This window comes from Mirounga angustirostris, unplaced genomic scaffold (assembly GCF_029215605.1).
Source record: "Mirounga angustirostris isolate CCGP_5_RB_7025 unplaced genomic scaffold, mMirAng1.0.hap1 SCAF_1, whole genome shotgun sequence".
Lineage (NCBI taxonomy): Eukaryota > Metazoa > Chordata > Mammalia > Carnivora > Phocidae > Mirounga > Mirounga angustirostris.
Window position 1 is genome coordinate 184338006 of NW_026991709.1, and position 11017 is coordinate 184349022.

Genomic DNA, 11017 nt, shown 5'->3' on the forward strand with positions numbered 1-11017 from the left:
ATCCCAGCTCGGCCTTTGCCTGCTGTGTGGCACCGAGCATGCCACTTAACATCTCTGGACCTCAGCTTCCTCATCTGTATAATGGGGGCAATCATAAACTCTAACTTAAAGGGTTGTAAGAATTAAATGTAATTAACTCCAGTGAAATGCTTAACACAGAATGTTGTTTCTACATATACAATAATATTTTCATTTTTCTCTTTTCCTTCCTTTTTTGGAGGATATGGGCAGAAAAGAAGGGTGATTTTTCTAGAAAGAGAAGAGGACCTGGTGAAAGAGCAGAAATCAGGGGCACCTGGGTGGCTCGGTCGGTTAAGCGTCTGATTCTTGGTTTTGACTCAGGTCATGATACCAGGGTCATGAGACGGAGCCCCATGTAGGCTGCACACTCAGTGCAGAATCTGCTTGGGTTTCTCTCTCCTCCCTTTGCCCATCCCCACTCTCTAAAATAAATAAGTAAAGGGCGCCTGGGTGGCCCAGTTGGTTAAGCAACTGCCTTCGGCTCAGGTCATGATCCTGGAGTCCCGGGATCGAGTCCCGCATCAGGCTCCCTGCTCGGCAGGGAGTCTGCTTCTCCCTCTGACCCTCCTCCCTCTCATGCTCTCTGTCTCTCATTCTCTCTCTCTCAAATAAATAAATAAAATCTTTAAAATAAAATAAAATAAAATAAATAAGTAAAATCTCAAAAAAAAAAGGCAGAAATAAGCAAACTAAGCCCACAGACCAATTTTGACCTAACACCTGCTTTTGTAAATCAAGTTTTGCTAACACACAGTCATACTCGTTTCTCTATGAAAGCGTTTGCACTAGCGTTGCAGAGTTGAGTCATTGTGATAAAGCCTGCATGACCCACACAAACTGTAATATTTACTATTTGGCTCTTTACACAAAAAGTTCATCAACCTTGATTTAGAACATAAAAACAGTATCTTTTCCACATGGTTTGCCACTGGGGAGATGAATGTCATGAGGCTTTCTTTATCAAGCGAAGTGGTTGACTGTAGTCAAAGATTTTTTGCACCTAAGACTCAACCTTCACCGACACCTTAATTACTGTTTTGTTTTGTTTTCACCAAGAATTTACATCTACAACAATCAAGAGTCAGGCAGTGTTCCTTAGAAGCTTGGCTTATCCTACTAGAATTGCAAGGTATGGAATATTGCTCATCCTATAAGGCCATTGGGAAAAGGTTGCCCAGGGCTCACCCATGTCTGTGCTTCTTTCTAGGCACAAAGCTCGTGGACACGTCCCAGTTTCCTTGCAGTATGATGAGCCAGATTTTGAGTTTTTGCTGATGGAATTAAGGGGAAATATGTCACCATTCCCACACCCTACTTGAGCCCTCCTCATTAACCCTCCATACTCTTTCCTCTTCCTTTCCTGTAGGATACGAACAAACCAGTGGAGGACTCTGAAGTTTAGAGCAAGCTGTCCCATAGAACTTTCTGGAATGATGGGGAAACTTCTATTCAGCACCGTTCAATAGAGTAGCATCTCATCGCATGTGGCAGTTGTGTACCGGAAATGTGTCCAGTGTAACTGAGGAGGTGAATGTTTCCTCATATTCACTTGAATGTGATAAGTATGTTCAAAGAGCACATTAAACTAGTAACTGCCCTATTGGCTAGTGCAGTTCCGCAAGATGGTAGATCAGAAGCCTGAGGTCTGGGTGGAGCAGAGCACCTCCTTCCCCTTTCGTGACCCCTTCCCCTTCCTTCTCCTGGTCCACTTGCACTGGATTGTGATGTGAGCAAGAAATAACAGCCTACAGATAGGCTTGTGAGAATTACTGTTTGATTGGCTAGGCAGCCCTGAGCTGTACAGACACACGTCCTGGCAACCGCTTTTATGAAGAGAGGACAATTCAGTCCGCTACTCATCCATTTTACAAGCTCAAGGAATGCCAAGGAAGGCCTCTGTTGAGATCTAGTTTTTAACCTAGTTTGTGGTGTTAATTATCCTGTTTAAAAGATGAAAGAAGTGGCTTCATGAGCCAGAGAGTAAGTAGCTTCATTAGCGGCTTGGACATACTGATCTCAGCTATAAGCTAGGTAGGAAGGTTCAGTTCTGTTCAACACTGCCAATTTTTTTTTTTTACAACCATTTTAAACTGTGCGTGTCCCATACATGACAGAGAAAGGGCCATCTGGTTTGATGATTTTTGGCTTGGAAGAGGAGAACACGAAAGAAAAGTGTAAGTTTTAATACTCAAGAGATCAGATTCTCTGCTGAAGAGGAAATGACTGCATGTCCAGGAGGATTCTGCCAAGAAAGGGGCCAGACTGCTCTCTGGGGGCGGTTCTCAGCGGGGCTGTGCATGCCACTCAACGTTCCTTTCTTCTGCTTCCAAGGTGGAGTGGTGACTCACCCCGGGAGCAGGACAACTGGTCTCTCTTTCTGTAGTAGCATCAGGGAGAGAGTCTTGTGGGTTTCAGTCCCAAGCTAGAAGGGCTAGGATGGCGCACATTGTTTCACCCACTCTGTGCCCACCCGTTTCTGGGCAAAGCACCACAACACCTCTTTTATTGTAAAGAGAACCAACTTTGTAATCAAACAGACCTCCACCAAAATTTCAAGTCCATCACTGACGAGTTTGGACAAGCCATTTCACTTCTCTGAGCCTTGTTTTCTTTCATTTAGGGATAATAATACATCTACCTCCCAGAGCTGTAGCAAGAATAAAACGAACCCGCGTCTATGAAAGCAGTTAGGACGAGGCTTCATACAGAGTCGGTACCTCGGGGGGATTGAGGGTTTGGAGCATGCATTTCCAAGCCTGGCCCATCAAGGAGGAGCCTCCAGGTGGTCCTGTAGTGAGGATGTGGGTGTGTGTGTTAATTACTACAATGCTGCTCAGACTCCAATATGCATTTGATTGGCTAGGGATTTTGTTTAAATGCGGATTTTGCGTAGTAGGATTATGTCATTTAAATGAGTTTCCAGGTAATTTCAAAGCTGCCTGTCACTGACATCACCTTTGAAGAACAAGAAATTAGAGAGTCTTGTCCTGCTCTGTGTTTCCCTCTTCTGGTACCTCCCGAGATGAGATGCCCTGTCTACTTTGAGTAGGGAGGGTGGGGGAAGTGTAGGATAAGGGTAGTGCAGAGTAGGCAGCCCGAAGGGGAATCTAGGCAGATGAGTACAGAAATCATGGAAAAAGAGATGGGTTGGAGGTTTCCAACACTGACTAGACTTTAAACTCACCTGGAGAGCTTTAAAAACTATCCATTGTCAAATCTCACCCCAGGAATACTGATTTAATTGATTGGGATGGGGCCAGACGTGACATATTAAAGAAAATAACTCCCCAGGTTATTCTCATGCGCAGCCAGGGCTCAGAACCGCTGGGCTCAACAAAAGAGGCAACTTTCCCAGCTGGAAAGAATCTGGAAAGGGTCTTATCAAGATATTAAATCAGGTTTGGTTTTGAGGGGCTGCTAGTTGAGGAAAGAAAGAAGAAAGAAAAAAAGGATCATGGAAATTGCATGTAAGGGAAGTCACTAGGTTGAAACCTTGAAAAATCAGATCCATTTGATGAAGCTGTTACAAAACACGAAATCTCTGCCTCACCTGAAATGTTAACTTAGCTCTGGGCCTTTGAAGAAATTTGTTTGTCTGTTGAGAAGCCAAGGGTAAGTGGGAAATGTGAAATCCATGCCGTTTCTGGGAATCGGAGGCTCTTTTTCTTTCATTAACATTGTGGAATTGATTGTCGTCTGTGGAGACAGCCGTCTCATTGGAGCCAGCTTTGGCTGGTAGCAGTAACTGTCCAGTTACTGGTCCAGTAATTGGTCCAGTGGGTCTCTATCTGGGGAGGGGGGAGGGGGCACGAGCCCAGCACAGGTGGTCCAACAAATTCGGACGGATGCGCATAAATAGTTTTGCTGTGATTGAGTTTATACTTCTGAAGCCCAGGTGGTAGGGCTGTCTCCTTGTCACCGGAAGCCAGCGCAGAGTTGGCTCTTTGCCAGCTTTGACACAAAGCTCAGCCCCATTCCAGAATCTAGGTGTGCTAAGCGTTTTATGTAAGATTCCTCTGTCTTGGGATGGAGGCCCCGTCCACCACGGCACAGCATCTTGAACAATCTCCATTAGACATACCTCTCCCCTGGAATGCCTGTGCACATAGCCAATAAGGAGATTCTCCCGCATCGCCGTGTCCCATCCCCCTCCCAGTCTTCTACTCCTTTGGATCAGAGTTTGGCTCTGTCCTCGCTGCTCCACACTTGGCTGCCTGGTCCGGGCAGAGCAGACACAAGTCTCTCTAGAAACCTGGACCCGCCCTCTCTAGGTAGACACGTTTCCCCTGTTATCTCCAAGTAGAGTCTTCCTATGAAACCTTTCAGCATTTCATAAATGCAAAAATCACCTCCAGATTTCTTTCAGTTAGTGAAAACAGGTACTAATGTAGGTCTTTTGAGATAGTGAAGCAGCATAAAGTGAATTTTTGGATATCGGGCAAAACCCTGTATGTTATAAACTGTTACCTGGATGTTGAAATATTTATTCTGACAAATTCGGAGCAGGGCACAGCTTCTGGAAGGAAGAAAAAAAAGTATAGGCGATGCAAACCACAGCCAAGGGAGCTGGCCCTTCGAAGCCCTTGCCTGAAGAATCACACAGGAAAGTTCTCCCAGGTCATTCTTAATGTCCAGCCAAGTTTGCGACTCACTGCTCAGAGCTAAAGGGCAGGAGTGAAGGGTTTCTGTAAAGCCAAGCTTCCTACCTTGCAGCCATCATTCCTGTGTCCTGATTGCTGACCTGCGTTGTCCTGAGTGTTTAAATCCCATCAAGTGAGCCCTCTCACCTTCTACCATCATAAAGTATAAGCATAGTGTCTTTGTGACACAAAGAGGCCATTAAATAGCGGACAGATTGAGAAGGGCAGGGCAGAGAATTTCGTCTGGACTTAGGACCGAGGAGAATCAGGTATCAACATCCAGGTATCTGCTCCCTGTGTCAGACCTTGTTGGCACAATGCTTCTCAGGCAGAGACCAGGACAATGGAGGGAGATGGGTGCCAGGAAGCTCTCTTCTCTTTCCTTTTCATGGTTTCTATTTACTGGACAGAAGACACTGCAGGAAAATGATATAACACCAAGTTGAGTGCTGAAGGAAAGGGGCATCCTTGAGAGGTGAGCAGGGGATAAGAGAGGCTGAGGGAGTCTGGGGAAGCAGGCAGTCAAGGAGGAAAGATGTTCACTCACCTTTCCAAACTCACTGTTTCCTCAGACCCAAGCTGGTCCTTCAAACATACATTTGGGTAAATTAAAAGGTGCCCCTTGGATGCAACCAGCTCCCACGCCAGGGCACAAGAGGAACCTGAACACTTCTCTGTGAGTGTGGGGGGGCGGGAAGGAGACAGAGAGAGAGGGAGATTGAGAGAGAGGGAAAGAGAGAGAGAGAGAGAGAAAAGGAGCGAGAAAGACAAGGAGAGAAAGAGTTTATTTTATTTTATTTGACAGAGAGAGACAGCGAGAGAGGGAACACAAGCAGGAGGAGAGGGAGAAGCAGGCTTCCCGCAGAGCAGGGAGCCTGATGCGGGGCTCGATCCCAGGACTCTGGGATCATGACCTGAGCCGAAGGCAGATGCTTAACGACTGAGCCACCCAGGCGCCCCAGAAGGAGAGTTTTAATAGAAAGCTATCCCCCATAGGCAGTAAGCAATCATGAAAATTTGGCACAACAAAGCTGGGCTTCATTCCTTCTGGAACCACTTCTTAACAGTGCAAGGTACTAAGCAAATCACATGACCTCAGTGAGCATTTGTTTCTTCTTCTGACTTTCCTGTGAGTCTTGGGGTTCCAGCCTGTTTCTAAGGAATGTAGGCTGCAACATTAGCGTAAGGAATTATTAAAAAGTCAACTTTGCATCTTTGTGTTTTTATAGGGGAACTGGGAAGACGAGGAGCACAGTATTATAAAGCCCTCAAGTGCATGGTTAAAGGGAGTAACAGAAGGGAAAACATATTTTTCTGTTGTTACAAAAGACACATATGTCATGGGGGAAAACAATGTAGAAAATTGCAAAGAAATGAAACCTGAAATTTCTCCTTCCAAAAGAATAGTAGTATTTGTTGTATAAAACAACTATATATGCATTTTTAAAACCCATTATATTTTCAAATTTAGAAGTGTTTCTTAATTCAAAATAATACATGCTTCTTGCAGAAATTGAGAATAGATAGATAACAAAAATCATCTATCTTCTACCACTTAGGACCACCTAGTGTTCTAGAACTTTAAAAAGTCAAATTATTTACACATTTTATATATTTTTTACCTTTTTTGTTATACAAGAAACACGTTTATTTTTATAAAAGTTAGATGAGCAAAAGGGAAACTATTAAACCACTTACAATCCAAACCCCAAAATAAGTGGTAACAAATGTATTATATTTTGTTGTAGTCTCAGGACTTTTCAATATTCAAATGTGTATATATATATTTGAAAGCATAAGAGGTACCCAAAATCTTTTGCAAATGGTGAATGCATATTGTTATTTTGTAACCTGCTTTCCAAATGGAACAATATTCATACAAATTTCCCTACCTTCTATATTACTTTTAATGTCTGAGTAGAATTCCATTAGGTGGATGCACCATTCTTCATTTAACAGATCCTCGATCCTCTAATGTTAAGTATTTAGGTCATTTGTGATTTTTCTTTTTCCTCTTAGAAACAGCACTGTCACAATTTTCTTTAACCACGTGTTTGTGGTTTCTTTGTAATTTAATTTTTAGGATAAGCTGGGCCAATGGCTCTGCAGGATTCTAAGGAGTTTTGAAGAGAAAACATAGGATGCTTAGCATAGTACCTTTTATCATTTCAAATATTTTTGCTTTACATGTATGAGAATATATTTATAAATGTAAGATGACTTGATGCCCTGTGAAATACTTAGCCCACCAATACTCTTTATTACAGTTCTCTCCTGATTTAATTTTTTTTTCTGATTATATATGTCCATATCATGCTCCTACAAGAAAATGTGTAGACTACAGAAGAGCTGGTTGGGATGAAAGAGGAAAGCCCCTTATAATCCCACTACCGAGAGAAACTCAGCTCTCCTGTCACCCCTGCCAACTCCCTCACCACCCATGGCCTGCCACACTTTTTCAAAAGACTCTTTGTAGACTTCTGATTAGGGGGATGCTTTCATGGAGCTTCTGAGTGTTGGCTGCCCGTTCAGGGAGATTTTCTGCCCTTTGCAACACTCAGGATTGTTTCCAGTAGCTTAACAGCAGGAGATGTGCACCTGGGTGAGCCTGTGTTGCGATACTGTGTTCTTAGTCCCTATTTCAGGAAGCACTGTGTGCACACATCCCTAAAGTTTGCTGCAGGTGTGTGCCAACGGGACGTCAGAGGCTTCACCTGGCTTCATCGTCTCAGATTCATATAAGAAAAAAATAGAAAATCCCACCACAGAAGACAGGCATGCATAGACCGAACGGAGGGGAGACCAGCAGCTTCTTGCCACACCAGCTCCGGATTTGGTATTAGAAGACCTCAGGCAACAAGGGCACAATTTTCCATTCAGATAAATAATTTTACATTTCTATTTTTTTTTATTTTTTTTTTAAAGATTTTTTATTTATTTATCTGAGAGAGAGAATGGGAGACAGAGAGTATGAGAGGGGGAGGATCAGAGGGAGAAGCAGACGCCCCGCTGAGCAGGGAGTCCGATGCGGAACTCGATCCCGGGACTCCAGGATCATGACCTGAGCCGAAGGCAGTTGCTTAACCAACTGAGCCACCCAGGCGCCCCTAATTTTACATTTCTGATTATAAAATGAGCACATGTTCATTACAGGAAATACATTTAAAAGGCAAAAATAAAAAAACCTATTTTGTGTGTCTCTTTCCAGTCTCTTGATGCCTATTTTGAGACGAATTAAAGCCAGACAGCCTCTACTGGTTTTGTTTTCCCACTTTGTATGATAGCAAAGGCATTTTCCATGTCAGTAATCATGTATGCGGATTTCTCCAGGTTCCATCAGTAATTGCACTGCTTGAGAGATGAGGAAAGAGCACACATCAAAGAGGTCTATGAAGGGCAAATGCAGCAATATAAAGCAAAATAAAATTGTCTACTGTTCACCTACAGCTGACAGTGAAATTGAGTTTTCCTTCCCGGGTTACCAAGCTTTGTCTTCCTAAGCAAGATAAAGTGCTTGTTGACTAGAGAAGTAAGACCCTGCTTCTCAAACGTGAGCCTCAGGTGTGAGTAAGCCCATGGAAAACAGCCTCCTGTTCAGAGGAGATAAGCCAAGGGGGACTCGTCCAGCAGGGGGTCATTTAAAATTTTTTTTTTTAGGGGCGCCTGGGTGGCTCAGTCATTAAGTGTCTGCCTTTGGCTCTGGTCATGATACCAGGGTCCTGGGATCGAGCCCCGCATCAGGCTCCCTGCTCAGCGGGAAGCCCAATTCTCCCTCTTCCACTCCCTCTGCTTGTGTTCTCTCTCTCACTGTGTCTCTATTAGATAAATAAATAAAATCTTTAAAAAAAAAATTAAAAAATTTTTTTAGTTTTACTGCTTTTTAAAAAAAAGTCAAAGTATGATTAACATGCAATGTTACATTAATTTCAGGGTTTTTTATTTTAAGACTTTATTTGAGAGAAAGAAAGCACGTGACTCGGGGCTTGATCTTACAACCCTGAGGTCATGACTGGAGTGAAATCAAGAGTTGGACGCCCAACCGATGTCAGGGATGTTTTTTATGGCCGATGTCAGGGGAAGCCCCTGGTGCTCTGTTTAGGAGTTGAAACTGACCCCATGCATGTGGCTCGATCAGACATGTGGAGACCTTACATCTTCTTGGCCTCCCCTCTTTAACCGAGAAACAAAAGTGAAATGCCCAGATCACCCACACCACTTTCCCCAAGGGCATAATTACTGTTACATCCTTCACCAGCCACGTCTATCCAGAGGCAGGACGATTGCCCCCTGCCCTTGTACTTCCTTCCAGGGAATTTGAAGAAGGTGCTGCTTCCTCAGGATACGTTCCTTCCATCTGTTAGAAACTTGTAATGCATTGGTTTTGTTCCTGACCTTTACCGACAAGTTTTCATAATTAAAATACAAGTAGGCAATATCCACAGCGAGAACATGGTCCTCCCGACCCACACCTGCCAGTTAGAAGGCCATGCACAGTGCAGCATGGAGCAGGGAATGCAGCAGCCCTGCTGAGAAGGCCAGGTGAGCCTTCTGCATCTGTACTGATTATTCACCTGGCGTTTTAATTGCTACCACCCCTGCCCCCCACCTCTACCAAAGCTACTGCCTTCTCTTTAGTCATTTAACAAACATTTGTCAAGCATTTGAAATGAGCCAGAGCCTGTGCTAGGCCTGTGCAAATAAAGAGATGAATGAGCCATGGCGTTTACTCTCTGCAAGTATACCATCTACTGGTGCTGGGGGGTGTTGGGTAAATACATAAAAGCAATATAAAGGAGTCTACCCTTTAGGTCCCTAAGCGTTGGGAGTTTATTTTTTACAGAGCTAGGATTATGGTGAGGTGAGTGAAGGAGGGACAGGTAAGTATAGGGTGGGATCTGGTCTTTATTTAAAATGTTGACTTTGGGGCGCCTGGGTGGCTCAGTCGTTAAGCGTCTGCCTTCGGCCCAGGTCATGATCCCAGGGTCCTGGGATCGAGCCCCGCATCGAGCCCCGCATCGAGCCCCGCATCGAGCCCCGTATCGAGCCCCGTATCGAGCCCTGCATCGGGCTCCCTGCTCAGCCGGGAGCCTGCTTCTCCCTCTCCCACTCCCCCTGCTTGTGTTCCTGCTCTCGCGGTCTCTCTCTCTGTCAAATAAATAAATAAAATCTTTTAAAAATAAATAAATAAAAAATGTTGACTTTGTTGCATCAATTATGATTCTTTAAAATATTGCATGAAAGTATTATTTATCTCAATTACTGAGTTTTTTGGTCCGCCTGTAAATTTCACTCCGCACTTGCCTCACCCTTGTTCTGGCCTGAAACTCAAATCAAACCTTACTCTCTAGGCATTGATGATCATCAGCGAACACTGACACACAGCAAGTATCTAAGCTGGGTCACGTCCCCGTTCTTTTGCGTTTGGGGTAGAGCTAGACTGGCCTTGCCACTAATTTGCTATTAGCCCAAGCACACAGCTTTTCAGCTCTCAGCCTCAATGCCTAAGCCCAGAGAAAGATCTTTTTGACAATGACAAGACATTTGACATTTATGGAGTCCTCACATTGTGCAGGTGTTGTTAGAGGACCTAGAGCCACTGAAGTGAACAAGCGTGGCTGAGGGCAAATAAGTAAACAAGATCATTTCAGTGTATGCCGTGGGTGGTATGAGGGAGTGTCTGTGTGTGAGATGTTACAATAGGGGGTCAGGGAAGTTTTCTCAGGGGAGGTGGTGTTTAAGCTGAAACATCAATGGGAAGTGGACACCAAGGCCTATACCGCTCAGACTTGCAAACTTTTTTGTTCTTTGACAGCTAATCTCTAATGAGCCCTTAGTCTGTGCCTGTTATAACATCTATAACAAATCTACCTGTGCCCACTCATCTCTCTCAACAACACTGAGATTAAGACTCTTGTTGTATCTCTTTTTTTTTTTTTTTTAAAGATTGTATTTATTTATTTGACGGAGAGAGACACAGTGAGAGAGGAGCACAGGCAGGGGGAGTGGAGGGGGGAGAGGCAGGCTTCCCGCTGAGCGGGGAGCCCGATGCGGGGCTCGATCCCAGGACGCTGGGATCCTGACCTGAGCCGAAGGCAGGCGCTTAACGACTGAGTCACCCAGGCGCCCCTTGTTGTATCTCTTTTTATTCGATAAGGAGATAGAATCACAAAGTCCGTTGACATGGGAAGGTCACCAGCTACGAGGTGGTGGGAAAAGCACGGGCACGTGGTGGGGGGAGGGGGCGCGTCAAAGCTTGCCCTGCAAGGGGTCAACAGCTACTTAGGGAGCCTGTATTCCAGGCGCTGGGCGGGTGGGGGCATCTGTCGTCCTCCTTCTCCTCATCTACCAGTACTTAG